Consider the following 20,393-nt stretch of genomic DNA (forward strand, 5'->3'; position numbering starts at 1 on the left):
GGCGGGGTTCCTGATGCGTCCGCGACCTTCCGTCGGCGACGGCCGGGTAGCGGCGGCTCTGGCTGCCCTGTTGAAAAACGTCGCTTTGTTCGGAAATGAGATGGTAAAACAGGTTACCGTGGCAACGCCTCTCCGAATGGCAAGGGGTTAGAAAAAGACAGCGCCGTTCGAGGACATTAAAGTGCTTTATGGGGTCCGAGGTGCCGGGTTGTATTTAGCGTTTAGCATGCCTGTGGTGATAAAGGCTAATATGTAACCTTTTGTACGGACGGACGCTACGCGCCGATGACACCGTCGGTTTAGCATAGCGCACGGCAACTTTTAGCTCCAAAGGCTAACTTCCTGCTGACCTCGAACACCGTGGTGAGAGCAGAGTGTTCTCCAGACTAGTCCTTCAGACAAACGAAAAGGTGCACGGTTCATTTCTCCGCTCTGGAAAAGGTAGCAGCCGCCGAATCGCACAGTTAATCAAGAGTCCCGGTTAGAAGTACATTTACTGACAGCGGCGGAGCAGGAAACCCGCGGGGAATGTGATACACATCAGCTGAACATCTTGTTTGTGATGGAGGTCTCGGGCTGGGCGCCCTCCCGCCCCCGACTCCACCACCACCACTACCCCGGCCTCTGGTCACATGATGGGATCACACTGTGTCTGATAGCCAGCGGAGATGACAAGTGGTCCCTCAAGGAGGACTTAATGGTGTCTCCAGAGTTTGAATTTGTCCAGATGTACCGTACTCAGTGTTTTATCACCGGAAAGCCATCTTTTAAGGTTTCCCGTCTTGTCTAAGAGTGTTTTCTCCTCCCGTCAGGCCGAGTCTGATCCAAGGCTGGTCAGGATCTCGAGTGCACTGATGTCTTGTTTTAATGGCTGCTTTTCCTTTTTTTCCCAGCTGAATGTAAAACATCCTGCTTCTGGAACCAAACGCTCAGCGGATTTCTAATGTTTACATCTCGCCCTCGCAATTTAGGCCTGGAGATACTGACGACATTTCCTGAAAGTGTCGCGTAGTAACCGAAAAGGCAAACTCTGTTTGTCGGACAAACCTCCATACTGGGTGGTGCAGCTACTCTTGTGTACCCTGGCGTCCCCTAATGTACCCCAGCGTACCTTCGAGTCCCCTAGAGTATCCCAGTGCACCTTGGTGTACCCAAGTGTACCTTAGTATACCCAGGTGTGCCCCAGAGAACCCTAGAGTATCCCAGTGTACTTTAGTGTACACAAGTGTACCTTAGTGTACTCAGGTGTACCTTACAGTACCCTAGAGTATCCCAGTGCACTTTAGTGTACCCAAGTGTACCTTAGTGTACCCAGGTGTACCCTACAGTACCCTAGAGTATCTCAGCGCACCTTAGTGTACCCAAGTATACCTTAGAGTACCCAAGTGTACCTTAGAGTACCCTAGAATTTCCCAGCGTACCTTCGTGTACCAAAGTGTACCTTAGAGTACCCGAGAGTATCCCAACATACCCATAAACCCAACCGCTGAACATACTCAAATTATAAGTCCTAGCTTGGACAACATTGGCTCTCGCTGCAATCAGAGAACCTGCCTTGCAATCATGGTTGGTTTCCTCCCATCCTGGTGACCATCAGAACCCTCTCTGGGACATCTGTTTTTCTGTTTTTATTCTCCAGAACCCTTTTAATGAAGTCATCTTTTTGGCCGAAACAAAGACAAATCATACTTTCTATGCACATACTATGTCCACGGTCAATCATCTCACTCCCTCTAACCCTCTTACTTCCAGCCCTTCTCCACTCCACCCATAAACCTCCTCTCTGGACTTCCTCTGGACCTCCAACTCCAGCATCCTTCCACCTGGATCTTCTCCCCCCTTCTCTGTCCAAACATCTCCGTGTGCCTTTATCTGCAGAACATCTACCACGTGCTGACTCAAATCCATTCACTCCAAAAAAGCACCTCCACATCTTCACACACACACACACACACACACACACACGCAGAGGTTGTCCTTCCTAATGACTCTCTCTTTTCAGCCAATCAGGATTAAATATAATCCTTTGTTTTGTTCAGCGAGGCAGCAGCAGCTGTGCAAGGAGGTGAAAAAAAAGTCATACGCTATTTTAAATAATTATCTATATTTTTTGTTATTTATTTAGGTATTTACATTCATATTTATTTTTTTATTTTTTTTGAATATTTATTAATGAAAAAATGTTGTCATTATTTTTTTATATTAAATATAAAATATTTATTAATGTGTATTATTGATTATGTTGTACATAATGTTGATTTAAACTCTTCTGGTTCTCAGATGACCTTCACCTCCTCACGCACCGAGAAGTTCCACGTCCTGATCCGGGTTAATCTCCCGTCAACAAAACCGAGACCGGACTGAAGCTGAATCCTGATGAGGGCTGAGAAACCACACACACACACACACACACACACACACATCCGAGGCTGGAGAGGACGTGTGTGTGTTAAAATGCATTCATGTTCTTGTGCAAATGTGCATGTTTTGGTTTGTTTGTTTTTTTTTTCTATGGAAATGTGGTGGGAAAAGCTCCAGAGCTTCACTCCTGGTTGTAGACGTGTGTGTGTGTGTGTGTGTGTGTGTGTGTGTGTGTGTGTGGAGAGAGGAAGGGATATCAGCGATTTGCATTAAAAGACAGGTGGAAAGAAATGGATTAAATTTGGGTTTCCGCCGTAAACACTCCGCCGGCTCGGCGTGACGGCGATTTTTTTTTCTTTTTTTTTCGGATCTTCATACGACGGAGCCGGTCGACGTTTTTTTCCGAGGAGGCGTTTTGGAAATGGAATCAGGCGAGGCGAGGCCGATGTCAGGGTGATGAATGTTCAGCCGACGGCACGTCATCATCTGGCGCTCCATTGTTTCCATCGGAACGTCGCCTCCTCCTATCAATGAGTGTGATCAACGGTGACTCGGCACATTTGTGAAGAAAAGTGGCTGAACGCCGGAAGGATCCGCGAGGAAAGCGTTGATGATCGATGTCTTGAAGGTTACGTGTTGAGTAACGCGGCGGAAGAAGGGACGAGACGGAGAAGGTTGAGCGCGGTGGAGATGGTGGTGACGTCCAGCTCACGTCCACCTTCTGCTCGGAGGAGAAAGGGGGGGGAAGGGATCCATGCGACCTTTCACCTACAAATGCGGATTTTCATGTTTTTATTGTTTACAGTGCAGGTCAGAATGCAGAAATAAAAAAAAAAAAAAAAATTCAAATCGGAAAAAAAATTGTTTTTTTTCCCTTTTTTTTTAAAAAAAAAAGAAAAAAGCATGGTTAGAATGCAGAAATTAAAAAAAAATAAAAATAAAAATTCAAATCTAAAAAAATTAGAATTTTTTCCCCCTTTTTTTTATAAAAAAAAAAAGCGTGGTTAGAATGCAGAAATTTAAAAAGAAAATGAAAAAATCAAATCTAAAAAAATTAGAAAAAAAATTTCCTTTTTTTTTTAAAAATTGAGGTCAGACTGCAGAAATTAAAAAAAAATGAAAAATTCAAATCTAAAAAAATAGTTTTTTTTATAAAAAAAAAAGCGTGGTTAGAATGCAGAAATTTAAAAGGAAAATGAAAAAATTTAATCTAAAAAAAGTAGAAAAAAAGATATTTTTTTTTTTTAAAAAAAAAAAGCATGATCAGAATGCAGAAATTAAAAAAAAATTGGAAAAAAAATCAAATCCAAAACAAATGAGAAAAAAAAAAGTTCATAAAAAAAGCGTAAATTTGAAATAAGAGTCAAACAGTTGTTTGTTTGCATATATTATTATTCTGGATAAACACGCTTTGCACACTTGGATATTAAACCTTGTCTCTCGGTATCTTTCCATATTTTCTGTTTGTTATGTTTTGCTCTGTTTTTCTAATTCTTCCTTCCATGAAAAACTGCATATTTTAGTTTCCACATCTGTACATATGTGAAAAAAGTATCCTTTTCCAGGGTCTGGACTCAAAAATTGTCAAGATAATGTTAAGATACCAAAATGTTAATATGGCATGATATATCTTACTAGAGGTGCAAAAAAAACAAACAAAAAAAAACCACATGATTATTCACTTTAAAAGCATCTAAGGAAAAGTTTGCTCGAAAAGTTTGCTTGTAATTCGTTTCTTGCATTTTTGGCTCTTTTTTTGTGTTTTTTTTTTTTTTTGGGACGAAATAGCCTTATTCTAGCCCGAAAAAAAGAAAAACATGAAACAAAAATTAATTTTATAAAATACGTGTCTCCTGACAAAACCAACGGCTTCACGACCGCCGTTCGGAGGAAGAACTCGAAGAGAGCGACAACAAACGCCTCAAAAAGCTGTCGCAAGATCGCCGCGACGAAACCGGCTCGGTGGACCGAAAAGAAAACCACTTTCAAGATCTGTAAATACCATCAAATATCTACTTGGAACTTCACTACCACCAAAAGAGAGGCGCCGCTGGACGTAAAATAAACCGTCTTTATTTCCCAAGCGCTTTGGCGGAGGTATGCTCTGGAAGGGAGAGGAATGAAAGTTAGTCGCAGCAAGACAGAATATATGTGTGTGAATGAGAGGAACTCGGGTGGAACGGTGAGGCTACAGGGAGTGGAGATCAAGAAGCTGGAGGATTTCAGGTACTTGGGGTCAACAGTCCAGAGCGTAGGAGAGTGCGGAAAAGAGGTGAAGAGACGGTCCAAGCAGGTTGGAATGGGTGGAGAAAAGTGTCAGGGGTACCAAGAGATAGAAGAACATCAGCCAGAAGGAAAGGAAAGGTGTACAAGACAGTGGTGAGACCAGAGATGATGTTTGGACTAGAAACTGTTCCAATGACCAAAAGACAGCAGGCAGAACTAGAGGTTGCAGAGATGAAGATGTTGAGGTTCTCTTTGGGAGTGACCAGGATGGAGAGGATCAGGAATGAGTCTATCAGAGGAACGGCACACGTTAGATGTTTTGGAGAGAAGGTCAGAGAAGCCAGACTGAGATGGTTGGGTCATGGACAGAGAAGAGAGTGAATATATTGGTAGACGGATGCTGGAATTGGAGCTGCCAGGCAAGAGGTCTGGAGGAAGACCAAAGAGAAGGTTTATGGACATAGTGAGAGAAGATATGAAGGTAGTTGGTGTGAGAGAGGAGGATCCAGAGAATAGGGTTAGATGGAGACAGTGGACTCGCTGTGCCGACACCTGAAGGGAAAAGACCAAAGGAAAAGAAAAATTTGTCACAGGGGTGCAGGACATGTATGACCGAGACAAATCGATGATTAAGATGGTTTGGACATGAACAAAGGAGTGTTCATGGTGAAGATCTGGGTAGAAGGTTGCTGAAGGTGGAGCTGCCAGGCAGGGGGTCTGGAGGAAGACCAAAGAGAAGATTTATGGACGTAGTGAGAGAAGATATGAAGGTAGTTGGTGTGAGAGAGGAGGATCCAGAGAATAGGGTGAGATGGAGAAAGTGGACTTGCTGTGGCGACACCTGAAGGGAAAAGCCCAAAGAAAGGAAGAATTTGTCACTGGGGTGCAGGACATGTATGACTGAGATGGACTAACGGACTGGTGAGGGAGCTCGCCGTTTCCTCCCCCTCGGCATACAAAGTCCCGCTGCTAAATATTCAGCTCCAGCACCTCCGGCCCGCTGGTTTTATCTCCCGCCTGGCCTTCTCAGCCAAGATAAATCTTCAGAATCCAAAATGTCAAGTTTCACTCCGCCAAAACTGAGTGATTGTGAATCAGGCGTTAGCACAGACGGCGCGACGTGACCAGACCGAAGGGAGGACGACTCAGCATTTTAGCTGACGCTAACATAACTGCACACACACACACACACACACACACACACTAGCAACCATTCACTTGTTCATTTGCATTTTCATGTAGAAACAAGCGACTGTTCACCCTCTCTTCCAACCAGGGACCTTCTGGCTGCGAGGAGGACGTTCTGACCTCCATGTTTTCTCTCCTGCACTCGTGTTCTTAAAGCTTGATATTATTAGTAATGTGCTGTTCTGAAATACCCAGACCTTGAACGTCCTCGTTCCCCGCAGAACCTCCACCAAAGACATGAGGTGGACGAGGGTCAGCGTGAAATATAATCGGCCCAAAAGTGTGTGTGATGATCCTTCATAGAGAAGGTCGGGTTGAGGTCCGGGATTAACTGGTTCTGAGAGGCTATTAGCAGAACTGAGGAGCTTCTGTGCCCACCTGTGGTCCCCTGAGGCTACCTGAGGTCACCTGAGGCTACCTGAGGTCACCTGAGGCTACCTGAGGTCACCTGTGGTCACCTGAGGCTACCTGAGGTCACCTGAGGCTACCTGTGGTCCCCTGAGGCTACCTGAGGCTACCTGTGGTCCCCTGAGGCTACCTGAGGTCACCTGTGGTCACCTGAGGCTACCTGAGGTCACCTGAGGCTATCTCTAGCCACCTGAGGCTACCTGTGCCCATGTGAGGTCACCTGAGGCTACCTGAGGTCACCTGAGGCTACCTCTAGCCACCTGAGGTCATCCGAGGCTACCTTAGGTCACCTGAGGTCACCTAAGGTCAGGAGTGATTTAAATCTCCCAGAAATAAAGACTTATGTCTTCACGTGAAAGTCTTGTGGTGTCATCTAGAGGGGGATCGGCTGAGAACATCCACTAGGAGACATCATGCTTTCTGCTTCTGGACCCATGAAGAGCAGCACTTTCCAGAGGTGATGTTTAGCGGGAGCTTCTCTATTTCCAGATTTCTATGAACCGTCTGAGAAGAATAAAAAAAAAAAAGACCAATCGGAGGACACGGGTTCTTGGGCGCCATGGTAACCACACTGTCACTGAACCAATAGGGACCTTTAGAGTGGACCATCACGACGAAAAATGCATTTCCACCACATATTTGTATTTAAGTAAAAGTATAAAGAAATGTTTCTGTGTAAATATCTGATGTTATTGTTATTCATTATTGTATATATTATTAAATAACGGTACACTTGGAAGCACGAGCAGCAGATTTTCGATCTGCAGCCGTGAGTTTTTCCAATTGAAACCGGCGTCTCGGTCGGTGCTCGCGGGAGACGCCGCCGATATCTGCTGGATAGCGACCCAAACAATGGATAAATAACGTTTGGAGCGAGAGGCTTCCCGCCGTCACGCCCGGGTGTGAAGCCGAGGTTGTAATTAACGGGCGCCGTGACGACCGGCTGCTCCTCAATGGCGCCGCAGGTCTGATTAGCTGATAGCGAGCGGCGCCGTTAGCCGCTATCACTTTATCAAATATACATAAATTTTAAATATATTATCACTTAATCATACAAGTATTTTTTTTACGTGAGCCGTGAAATCTATTTTCTGTGAAATTTGCAATGAATTATTGAAATCGCAGTCAAAATAAATGTTAAAAAGCTAAAGCGGAGGGAAAGCTAACGGCGCAGCAGTTCATGAGATCCCGTCTCCAGTCGGCACGTTCGTCCAGAAAAATACTCGTCCACTCACTCATTCATTCTCCACGCTGCTTATCCTGCAGTTCGGGTCGATGCTGACCCTATATCTGGGGTCAAAGGGCGAGAGGCGGGGTTGGACCCGGGCCGGTCCACGCCACAGGGCAACATTCACTCTCTCGTTCACGCATACCGTATTTTGCGTCTCAAAAGGTACCGCAATATAAGGTACAATAGCAGAGAACGGGTCTATTCTCATACCAAAGGTGCACCGCATTGTAAGGCGCATGAGAGCAGAAGTCAGCATTTGTGAACAGCAGTATGGCTTCATGTCTAGGAAGAGTACTACAGATGCAGTATTTGCGTTGAGAATGCTAATAGAAAAGTACAGAGAAGGCCAGCGGGAGCTGCATTGTGTTTTTGTAGACCTAGAGAAAGCATATGACAGGGTGCCAAGAGAGGAGCTCTGGTATTGTATGAGGAAGTCTGGAGTGGCAGAGAAGTATGTTAGACTGGTGCAGGACATGTATGCTCGCTGTGAGACAGTGGTGCGATGTGCTGTAGGGGTAACAGAGAAGTTCAAGGTGGAGGTGGGACTCCATCAGGGATCAGCTCTGAGCCCCTTCTTGTTCGCAATGGTGATGGGCAGGCTGACAGATGAGGTTAGACAGGAATCTCCATGGACCATGATGTTTGCGGATGACATTGTGATCTGTAGTAGGAGAAGAAAGGTGGAGGTATGAAAGTTAGTCGCAGCAAGACAGAATATATGTGTGTGAATGAGAGGAACTCGGGTGGAATGGTGAGGCTACAGGGAGTGGAGATCAAGAAGCTGGAGGATTCCACGGACTTGGGGTCAACAGTCCAGAGCGTAGGAGAGTGTGGAAAAGAGGTGAAGAGACGGTCCAAGCAGGTTGGAATGGGTGGAGAAAAGTGTCAGGGGTACTAAGAGATAGAAGAACATCAGCCAGAATGAAAGGAAAGGTGGAGGAGACACTGGTGAGACCAGCGATGATGTTTGGACTAGAAACTGTTCCAATGACCAAAAGACAGCAGGCAGAACTAGAGGTTGCAGAGATGAAGATGTTGAGGTTCTTTTTGGGAGTGACCAGGATGGAGAGGATCAGGAATGAGTCTATCAGAGGAACGGCACATGTTCGATGTTTTGGAGAGAAGGTCAGAGAAGCCAGACTGAGATGGTTGGGTCATGGACAGAGAAGAGATAGAGAATATATTGGTAGACGGATGCTGGAATTGGAGCTGCCAGGCAAGAGGTCTGGAGGAAGACCAAAGAGAAGATTTATGGACGTAGTGAGAGAGAATGTGAAGGTAGTTGGTGTGAGAGAGGAGGATATGGAGAATAGGGTTAGATGCACCCTGTATTCAACCGAGAACCCACATTAGCACGACGTACTAGCATCAGGTGGGAACGCTCCGACAACCAATCCAGCGGAGCGGCTCGGTCGCTCGCCAAAGTGGCACTAAAACATTTGGACAGACTTTTGAGCGCAGTGTGTCCTGTAAAATTGGTTGGAGGAACACGGAGAACCCTGAGGAACCCTGAAGAACCCCAGCAGAATCCAAACGTGGACACCCTGGCTGCGAGGCGGGAGCGCTAACCGTGGACGCTAATGGTTGACGCTAACTATGGACGCTAACCGTTGATGCTAACTGGCTCCCGCTGCCGGGGTTTCTTTTTCCGGGATGCCAGGAGGCGGCGGGCAGGTGATCCGTGACGAGAGCGTAGCAACCGTGAGTTCCAGGCAGTGGCGTCACGCCAGCGGCAGCTTGCACACACACACACACACACACACACACACACACACACACACACACACACACACACAGGGATGTGATTTCAGACCCCTGCTTTGGTGTGTGTTGGCAGCTCTTCACTGAAAACTACAAGGGAATCAGTTTTTTTTTTCCCCCGGCTGTAATTAAACCACTTCCCGCTCCACTTCCTCACCATCTCCACGGCAGGTGAGGAACCTTCCGAGGTCACCTCTCCAGCAACAAGACCATCGCCAGTGATTGTTTATAATTTATACTTTATTAATGAGCCCATCATGGATTAGCCCGGCCACGCCAGGGCAGTTTGGGGTTCAGCATCTTGAATCCAACCAAGGACGAGGGCTCTACTTCGTGCGCCGCCAAATTAGCCGCCCGACGTGGGGCTCGAATATAAAGAGTCAAAGTTAAGGCTATCAACGTCTAGCAACATGTTTAAAAACAAACAAAAAAAAGCTACGTTAGCCAAGCGGCTACGTTCCAAACCAGACCTCCACGATCATCTGGTTTGGTTCCGGGTCTCCAGACAAGACCAGAGGGAACGGAGAATCACTGAAAGTGGGGTTTAAAGATGGCGGGACACGCTGCCGCTAGCTAGCTAGCTAGCCAGCTAGCCCAGAGAGAAACGAGGAGTGCGTGTGGTCGACTCGTCCGTAAAGAGAAGAAGTCGATTCAAAGCAGGTCGGTTTTGAAAAGAGTTGCGTCTTCACTCCGTCCACAAATGGTGTTGAGACGTAAAATGTAGCATAGCATTGTAGCATCAAGTGTGCAGCCAGTAAGCTAAGCTAAGGATAGGGCGACAACTGAAAAACTCCTCCACCCAACCTACATCCCATCTTCAAAATGAATACATTTATTACCTCTTGTTTTATTTTTTACTCATTATTACAGTAAAACACGCAACCAAACCAGGAAGTGGAACGGATTAATCGCGTTTCATTTAAACGGGGACATTTTATTCGATCTACGAGCGAACTGAGTCACGAGCTCGGTGGCGGAATGAATCAAACATCACCGGTATGAGGCGTCAATGTCGATAAAACAGACCCGGAAATAAAAATACAATTTCAAAAAAATGCCAGGATGGTAATTGGAAACAGAAACGCGTCACTCATTCCGCCACGCCTTCCCCTGCGGCGGCGGCGGCGATCACCTCCCCGAAATATGAAAATATATTCACATCCCATTATCTCTGACGGACATTTTGCAGGGGAAAAAAATACTCCTATACTTTCAATCAACGGAAGAATTGATTTTCCTCCGGCGGTCCACCGCTGGACTGAGGCGGCGGACGCTAAAATCCAGAAGCGGACGCAAGAAAAGCTACGTCAACAAGAGCTTGGTGCACAGAAACACCTCGCGGCAAAAATAATCAACACAACACCGGGAATACGGGATTATCCTCCGACGGAGGAGGTTCACGGAAAACTCCGGATGAGAGCAAAAAGTAAACAAACACCGGAGGAGAGGATTGATTGAATGCTGGACGTGTGAATGAGAGGGTGAACGGTTGCGGGTGTCTAGAAATGTGAATTTGTGAGTGAATAATTGTTACATTCCAGTCATTTGGCAGACGCTTTTATCCAAAGCGACTTACGAGAAGAGCAATTCAGTCATCGAAGATCCGAAGCACCAGTAGTCGGAAGCGTGAAGTGACTCTCAACCAAAGAGCCATCAGAAGCAGATACGTAAATACATTCGGCTCAGCGTTCATCTTCATCTGGAGGCTAAGTGTGATTAGTAGGGTAGTGCTTGGTGAAGAGGTATGTTTTCAGATCCAACAGAAGATGGGAAGCCACCTCGCCGTTCTGACCTTTTCCGGGAGTTGGTTCCACCGTCGAGGAGCCGAGACGGGGCTCGGAGTGACGGGGTGGACGGTCGCCAAGAGGTGCCAGATCGGAGGGGACGGGTAGGGACATGTAGCTTAAGCATACCCTGGAGATAAGAAGGGCCAACCCATTGGTGAGCACCGGGGGCTTGGACTTGATGTGGGCGGCATCAAGAAGGGACATAAGAAGGGGAGTTCTGTGGGAGAATGTGGGTCGGTTGGACACCAGGCGTTGTTCTGAAGAAGCTCCAGAGGCCTGATGGAGGGAGTTGCAGTCGTCCAGACCAGAGATGACCAGAGCTTGGATGAGTATCTGCGCCGTATCCTCTGAGAGGACATCTTCTTGATGTTGGGAAGGAGGAATCTGCAGGAACGTTGGACTCCCTGAGAACAACAGTTGGTCGTCTAGGACCACAACCAGGTTTCTCGCAGTCGTGGTCGTCCTCACCACGGTGTCGTCAACAGGACGACCTTTTCTCCAGGAGGAAGAGCAGCTCAGTCTTGTCTAGGATGGTCTCGCCACATCATGTCAATGAACGGATGAACTCTTGCGTATCTTTCTGTGAGATGTGACTGGTTGGACCTCGGAGGCGGAGCTTCAGGACCTCACACAGCTGCAAAAGCCCACCGCCGCCGCCGCCGCGGCGTAATTAGCATTAATTAGAATGCAGATTTCCTCTCTGAAAAACATCCCATCCTCCACGTGAAGCTCTCAGCGTTCCGTCTGGCCTTCAAAATGGCGAAACACACCCGGCGAAGAAGAAGCCGGACCAGGTGGATCTACGTTCTCGCCATCATCTCCGCTGTCGGGTCACAGAGGAGGAGAAAATAACCACGGCTCCCGTCCGCAGGTCTGAGGTCGCTGCCGGGAAGCAGAAACACTCCGACGGATTTGGTTTTTTTTTTTCCGTCATGGCGGCCGGTGGCGTGGGAGCAGGTCGGAGGTCGGAGGTCTTTATCTCCTCGAGTACCAGCAAACAGCTGAGGCTCACGGACGGAAAGAAACGTGGAAACACCTTCGCCTTTTCCTCCGCCGAGGGACTCCGAGCTCCGAGATTAAGTCGGGATTTAGCTCTAATCTGCCGGGCCTGAAATAATCCCACGACACACAATTAGACCCGCTAGCATGATTTGGCTTTTCGTCCCTGTGGGTAGATTTCCTTACATACATATACAGATTTGATTTTTTTTTTTCTATTTTTTTTTCCTTTTTTTTTCATTTTTCTATTCTTTTCCGTTTTTTTTTAAATTTTATTTATATTTATAGATTTCCTGTCCTGTACAGTAATATAATTATACATACATATACAGATTTGATTTTTTTTTCAATTTTTTTTTTCCTTTTTTTTCATTTTTCTATTCTTTTCCGTTTTTTTTTAAATTTTATTTATATTTATAGATTTCCTTTCCTGTATAGTAATATATTTATACATACATATATAGATTTGATTTTTTTTTCTATTTTTTTTCATTTTTTTTCCATTTTTCTATTCTTTTCCGTTTTTTCATTTTATTTTATTTATATTGATGGATTATAGATTTCCTTTCCTGTATAGTAATATATCTATACGTACATATATAGATTTGATTTTTTTTTCAATTTTTTTCCTTTTTTTTCCATTTTTCTATTCTTTTCCATTTTTTTTTTTTAATTTTATTTATATTGATAGATTAAAGATTTCCTTTCCTGTATAGTAATATATTTATACATACATATACAGATTTGATTTTTTTTTCTATTTTTTTTTCATTTTTCTATTCTTTTCCGTTTTTTTTTTAATTTTATTTATATTTATAGATTTCCTTTCCTTTATAGTAATATATTTATACATACATATATATTTCTTTTTGTTTTTAATTTTTTTTTTCATTTTTCTATTTTTTTTCCCTTTTTTTAAATATAATTTATATTTATAGATTTCCTTTCCTGTATAGTAATATATTTATACATACATATATACTGTATATTTGTTTTTATTTTTCTATTTTTTCCCCTTTTTTTTAAATTATATTTACAATTAAAGGTTTCCTTTCCTGTATAGTAATATACTTATACATACATATATAGATTTGTTTTTATTTTTCTATTTTTCTTTTCCTTTTCTTAAATTTCTTTTTTTTTCCCCTTTTTCAAATTTTATTTATATTTATTGATTTCCTTTCCTGTATAATAATACATTTATACATACATATATACTGTATATTTGTTTTTATTTTTCTATTTTTTTTTTCCTTTTTTAAAATTATTTTTATATTTTATTTTATTGAAGAAATGAATGCCATTGATGTGATTTTTTCAACAGAATTTCGATTTAGCGTGTGTGTCATATAAATTTATATATCGTATAGCATTAAGCTTTGCTTGTTCTATATTTGTGTTTCAAGCAGAGCGTATTTGGGATCATTATTCTATCTGGAGGAAGATTTTTTTCAATAAATGTCGGCATGCAACTTTGAAATTCAACTTTGAAATGTCACAGCAGTTTAACAGTAATAATGTCAACAAAAAAAGGAAATAAATATCAATATAAATAAAAATAGAAAGGCAGAAGACAGAAGATCGCAAGACAAAAAAAAAAAAGAAAACACGAGTAAATAGACAGCGGAATTGGATTCATCCTGCGAGATATTCATTCATTCATTCATTCATTCATTCATTCATCATTTACGCCGCTTGACCTGCGGTCAGGGTTGAAGGTCAATAATCCGGGGTCTCCACCGAACCTCCAGCATGTGGGAGGAACCCGGAGAACCCTGAGGAACCCCACGCACTAACGCGCTAACCGTGCTAACAGCGCTAACCTCTGCGCCGCCGTGCTGCCGGTGGAAACCAGTGAAGCGCAAAGTCTTATTAGGAGTCAAGTTCTTAGTTTCGCTCCACGGCGGCAACTTTAATATCCTTCTGGCGTTTCGGCGGTCGTTCAGCAAACCTGTCTGATCTCTCCTGGTGGGAAACAGAAAAAAAAAAACAGCTCGGTGACGCAAAACGAGAGGGTGAACGGTCGGACGGTTCTGCGATTGGTCGCATCCGGACTGGCGACGAGTCCGGCGCGGACCCGGCCTCCTCCCACGAGCCAGAAAAGCGGAATTATGAATATTTTATAAAGACTTTATTGTTTCATAACGCCGCTTCCTCTTGATTTAACCGTATCAAAGCTTTCGCGGGCTGTTTTCAACCGCCGGCTGTTTCAAATGTAATTAGGAGCAACGTCTAGTGGACGTTTGCGGCGATCGAGGAAGTTTTTCCCAGATCGTTTTTTTTATTTTTTCTTTCCACAAAGCGTTATCTTCTGCGTTGCTACAAATGGCCGCCACCCGCCGCGGTGCAGGGCTTCTCGTCGGCTTGTCATACAAGGTTTGCCCCCATGCCGCTCTGCAAAGCCTTTTGTTCCCCCACCGGAATCATCTGTTCAGCATGAGAAAATAGACAAAAAAAAACAAGCTCGACTAGAAATGCTCTGCAATAAATAAACGTACGCCGCGTACAGTACTCGCGGTGCATCTGTTGTCGTAAAAACACAAGCTACGCTAACTCCAGGCGCAGCTGCCGCGCAAATAACTGCACAAATAACGCAGACGGATTTAAGGAAACGCAAGGAAACACGGATCCCTTTCATAGCAAGAAGAGAGAGTCAGAAAAAACGCCTTGAGATGTTCGTGTTATGCTAGGAGGCGCGGCCGTACGGGCTAGCTGCGGAGCTAGCCGCGCGGCTAGCTGCCAAAGTGGTATTACTTCCAGCAGAGAGATATAAATGTAATTACAAGCGTGACAGATATTTGTTTTGCAGAACATTTCAGGTGGTATTGTGCGGCGGATTCCTGGATGCTGATTGGCCGAGAGGCCCGGATATGGAAACATACGGCCGCGTATCTGCTTAAAAGAGACATTTATGCAGTGACGGCGATTCGGTTACATCTCCTTTGTGTCGTAATCCTCGTTTATCGAGCGTCCGAGTCGGTCCAAATAAAAAGCTGTATAATCGGTCGCTCCTGGGTTTACGACGTCCTCCAGCGACGGCGCTGCCGGGTTTCGTAAATTTGATCTAGAAAGTTATAGTTCCATCATTCCGACGTGCAGAGTTTGCAGAGCTAATCTGCATAGAAAACGTCTGCGGCGTTTTATGAGAAAAGATGTGTCGTCTCGTGCCGGTTGAACGCCATGTTGGATCGTCTTACATTCGCTTTCTTTCGTTTGTGTCGTTTCTTTGGAAACTTTTGGCGTAAATGTGATTTCCGACACATGAAAGTATAGTTAGTTTGCACTTGCTGGATGCAAAACTGCTTTTAATTCAGTTAAAAATATCCCATTATACAGGACTGGCTCAGAAAATTAGAATATTGTGATAAAGTTCTTTATCATCTGTAATGCAATAAAAAAAACCAAAAATTACTTTTTCATGAGATTCAAATACTTTGAATTTTTGAGTTTTCTTAAGATATAAGCCATAATCAGCAATATCTACATAATAAAAAGCTTGCAATATTTCAGTTGATTTATAATGAATCCAGAATGTATGACTTTTTTTGTTTTTGTAATTGCATTACAGAAGATAAACAACTTTATCACAATATTCAAATTTTCTGAGACAATCCTGTATATATATACATATACATGCATATATATAGATATATATACACACATACGTATATACATATGTTTATATGTATACATACATATATATCTACATATATGCATGTATATATACGTATATATTTACATATATGTAATATATATATGTGTGTGTGTATATATATATATATATATATATAAGCAGTGGTCCCTTAAGATACAAATTTAATTTCTTCCAGAAGTGGATTTGTATGTTAATTTTTTTTCAATTTTCCCCATTTCAAATAACAAAAAACAAATTAATTCATTCCCACCAGCGATATGGGCACCACCGTCGTGCTTCGCTATTATTTCATGCTTCATTTCCACAGAAAGCATCTTCGTTCTGGGTTCGCCGCTCGCTTTCTTAGGGCCCGTGATGATTATTAAAAAAAAAAGCAGAAAGATATAAAATGACGCTGCACAAGAGATAGGAACTCCACGCCAGACATGCGTCCAGTACCAGCTGCCTGGACCGGGTGTCCGGGCGTCATGAAGAAAATCCATATGGATTTTTTGGGGGCTAACGAGCTTCATGCTAGTTAAACATTAGCCTTGTCGCATCGGGCCGATGAAATGAGCGTGAAATTCTGAGGCCGTTCAATTCCGACACCGAAGAAGACGACTTTAACGTTTTTAGTGTGCAGGAGGAAGAACAAGCTAGCAGTTAGCTGGTAGAGGACAAAATTGGGGATAGAAAATGGGTGGATTGTGTTATTTATTATTCATCTTTTTCAACAGCTGCTGTTCGGAAAAAAAGTACTTCCAGTATATATTAGTGGATGTTAGCGGTATGTATTTAATTAAAAGTGTAAATATCTCATGTTAGAACCTGGACACCTTCGGCTCATAGACAAGTGCGGCCTACATATGTACACATACATTTATTTACTTATTTTTAGCCGGTGCAGCTCATATTCATGTGCGCTCAATAGTCCAAAAATGACAGTACAGGAAATATTAATTCACTCATTCATTCATTACACAGCTCGTCCTGCACTGCAGCACAGCTGCCATTGGACAACCATTCAGCCTTTCGTGTGTCTGAGCTAAGCATGCTAACATTCACCCTCTCATTCATGTGTCTTAGCTAAGCATGCTAGCGTTCACCCTCCCATTCATGTGTCTTAGCTAAGCATGCTAATATTCACCCTCTCATGCATGTGTCTTAGCTAAGCATGCTAACATTCACCCTCTCATTGATTTGAAATATAGAAGCAAGCTAACGTTCACCCTCTCATTCATGTGACATATAGAAGCAAGCTAACGTTCAGCCTCTCATTCATGTGTCTTAGCTAAGCATGCTAACATTCACCCTCCCATTCATGTCTCTTAGCTAAGCATGCTAACATTCACCCTGTCATTGATGTGACATATAGAAGCAAGCTAACGTTCACCCTCTCATTCATGTGTCTTAGCTAAGCATGCTAACATTCACCCTGTCATTCACGTGTCTTATCTAAGCATGCTAACATTCACCCTCTCACTCATACCTAAGAGACACACATCAACTCACCCTCTCATTCATGTGTCTTAGCTTAGCATGCTAACATTCACCCTGTCATTCATGTGTCTTATCTAAGCATGCTAACATTCACCCCTCTCATTTATATTACATATAGAAGCATGCTAACATTCACCTTCTCATTCTTGTGTCGCATTTCCAGTATGTATAAGTGGATGTTACCGGTATGTATTTAATTAAAAGTGTGAATATCTCATGTTACCACGTGGACACCTGCAACTTATCGACAAGTGCGGCCTCTATACGTGCATATGCATTTATTTAGTTATTTTTAGCCGGTGCGGCTAATATTCAGGTGCGCTCAATTATCCTGAAATTACGTTGGCCACGTTACCCGTGCTGCAGTGTACTCTGCGGCTCACGGTTGAGTTTTTTTTTTTATTTACATTGTGCGGAGGAGTTTATTCTGGAAGACAGGGCTCCGCGAACAACGACAACCGGGAGATGGGGATGGACGTATCGGGCGCCCCGACCTGCTCCGTGTTTGCCTTTGTAAACACCGGTTACACGGTTTCTTGAGAAGGCGCCGCCTCGGCGCAAAGCAAAAGCCCCTCGACTCTGTGGGCTTCCTGGAGTTCTGAGCAGAAGCCGTTCAGGGGAGGGTCTGCGAGCGGGAAGCGGCTGTCAAATCTCACTCGGATCAAACATCCGAATTAGTGTGATTATCCGTGAAAGCTCAGCGCAAACCTACGGGGTCGAGAGGAGTTCACGCCTCCGCGGATCAATCTGCGATGCATTACGCGCTAGCTGCGCTTCGGCTCGTTTGTTTGTCGACGCAACCGTCATCGCCTTAATGGACCGATTGAGTGCAGGGGCATTTAACCGGCTCGTATATTCAGAGTCAAACGAAGGGAAACAGGACTTTTTGTTGATTTTTTTTAAAAGTAACACACGATGAATCCCTGCACCTGAATGCATCTTCACATGTATTCCGTCTGTTTTATCTACTTCGGCGTGCGCGAGTGTGTGACTTCTTGTTTGTTTATATTGCTGGCAGGAAGAGATTTGTTCACTCAGGTGCAAAATCCTCGGGAAGACTTTAAGATGTTTTTCACATTGATTCTGTTGACTTTTTTTTTTTTTTAAGTTAAAACTCTAGCTTGCGCGTTTGTGGTATTTTTTCCTTGCAGGAGACCGGGGTAATCGCATAGTTGCACCTTTAAAAGCTCATTTATGCTTAACGAGAAATCTGCAAACGGACGGCGTCTCCCAACCGTCCTCTGATTTCATTTCCAAGGTAATTCTGTACGTCTTCGGGGAGCTCGCGGACGCATTGCTGAAACGCAGCAAACGGAGCAGTGCCACCAGAAGTCATGGAGGGGGCAGAGTTGTATGCTCGAGTGGGACCAGCCTAAGGAACACAGAAGGGGAAGAAGACCACCAAGTGTCTGTGGAGGTTCTCGGTCAACCGGGGTTGAGGTAAAATTCTTGTAGAAATCTTCTCGTCGCGGTAACTGGACTTGAGGATTTTTCAGTCCTTCAGAGCTGAAGACGCCTCTCAGATCAGGGGCTGAAACATCTTCAAGTGAAGAAATTCAAGTCCAGTTGGAACGACATGAGGATTTCAGCAAGAAGACAACAAGGTGTTGCAAAGCCAGGGAGAAGAATTCTGTGTCCGTTATCGGACGTTATTGCCACCATCGTTTGTGGCGAAGTGAACTCCGAGCTCCGCGCTGCCCCCTTGTGGACCCGTAGCTTAACAACGATGGCGGCGTAAACCACGCAGGGGAAGTGATGCTCGACGACCTTTGAAACACCCGTTTACGTAGGTAGCCTGCGTGCAGATTAGCCTTGAGACGGCCAAGAGGCAAAGACATCATGCTAGCATCCCGAGACGAGAACATGCCGTCGAAGCGGCCGAAGGCCGAAGGCGCCAAGTCGAGACGAGAACATGCCGTCGAAGCGGCCGAAGGCGCCAAGTCCTTGAAGGCCACAAGATTGCATTTGCTTCACATGGCACTTAAAGGTTTATGAAAAGTGAAAACGATGACATACTCGTGTCGGACGCTTCCACAATCATTTTGATGGATGACGCTCTGAGGAGCCACAGAGGAGGAGGAAAAATATCAGCGCCCATCCCTTCCTCCTATCCTGGGATCACCACTGGTGTCGAGCAAAGAGGATCTTTAACCGCCCCCGTCATGGCAGGAGGTCGGAGAAGATCGCGGACGAGAAGGTCTCCGGAGGGGAACCAGGGAGTCCCTCTCAGGAGTTTGAGATGAGCGTTTCAGAATGAGACAAGGTCCTTCAAGGTGGCCGTGAATCTCAAAGTACGTAAGCGACATCTGATGGTAGTGGACAACCTCATCCACCGTCTCCTGGGAGGACAGGAGCGTCCATGGCGTAAGAGGACCGAAGGCGGCGACATTAAACGTTTAATAACAACATGGCCGATTCTTGTCGAGATCTTCTCGTCGTGGCAACCGGACTTGAACTCCTTCACTTGAAGACGTTTCAGCCCTCATCCCTGAGGCTTCTTCGGCTCTGAGCCGAGAGCCTGAAGGTTTATTCGGTTCTTCATGTCCAAAGAGAACAAGAATCTGCCGTGACCTGGATGATCGAGAACCTCCAAGGACAACAAGGCGATGTTAACTTGTTGGTGGATCATTCAGATTCACCCTTAAAGACACAAACATCCATGGGTTCCCAGAAAAAAGTTGGGAGCTTTTGGGTCTCATCCCCACAACTAGCTCGAGTTCGGTGTCCCTGCGGAGCGCAGGAGGACGGCAGCCAGAGGACAGAAGAAGTTAAATGAAAGCGAGAACATGGGAAGGTTCTCTCTCCTGTCAGGAGGTGACTAATCGTGGCTTCCAGCTTGGAAAAGTCAGGACCGTGATGCTGAAGGGCGACACGGTGAAACTGGAGACGATCGATTGTTACGGAAAAGACGACTTCTGTTTGCTCAAAGTGAGACTTGCGCAGAAGGCAGAAACTTTAAATCTCGCAATCTTTCTTTCTGCAGGCGGTGTGTTCTGAGCGTCTCCATCGAAGGAAAACAACAACAGACCTGCCGGCCTCAGTTCCAAACGGTAAATGACTCACGCTGCTTATCTAGACGGAAACAGCGAAGCCAGGTGTGCCGGACGAGCCCCGGAGATGGAGACGTCGGAGAGAAGCTCCATTTTTGAATTTCAAATCATCAGAAACTTTGGTCTGAACGTCAGAGAACTGGGTTGTGGATCATCAACCTCCTTCTGCTCTCGCCTTCCTCAGGTGAAAACACCAAAAGCCTCTGTTGCATTCTGGACGGACAGAGAAAGACCTGCAAACACCTCCG

The 20,393-nt window shown here is 44.7% G+C and overlaps 1 protein-coding gene across 1 annotated transcript in view; it reads right to left on the reverse strand.

The window, feature by feature from the left end:
• gabbr1b (gamma-aminobutyric acid (GABA) B receptor, 1b) overlaps positions 1-20,393 on the reverse strand; it is a 170,534-nt gene that overhangs the window by 131,302 nt on the left and 18,839 nt on the right. The window lies entirely within an intron of this gene.

The sequence above is a fragment of the Fistularia commersonii genome, chromosome 30 (assembly GCF_037954325.1).
Source record: "Fistularia commersonii isolate RoL2024-O1a breed Wild chromosome 30, RoL_Fcom_v1.0, whole genome shotgun sequence".
Classification (NCBI taxonomy): domain Eukaryota; kingdom Metazoa; phylum Chordata; class Actinopteri; order Syngnathiformes; family Fistulariidae; genus Fistularia; species Fistularia commersonii.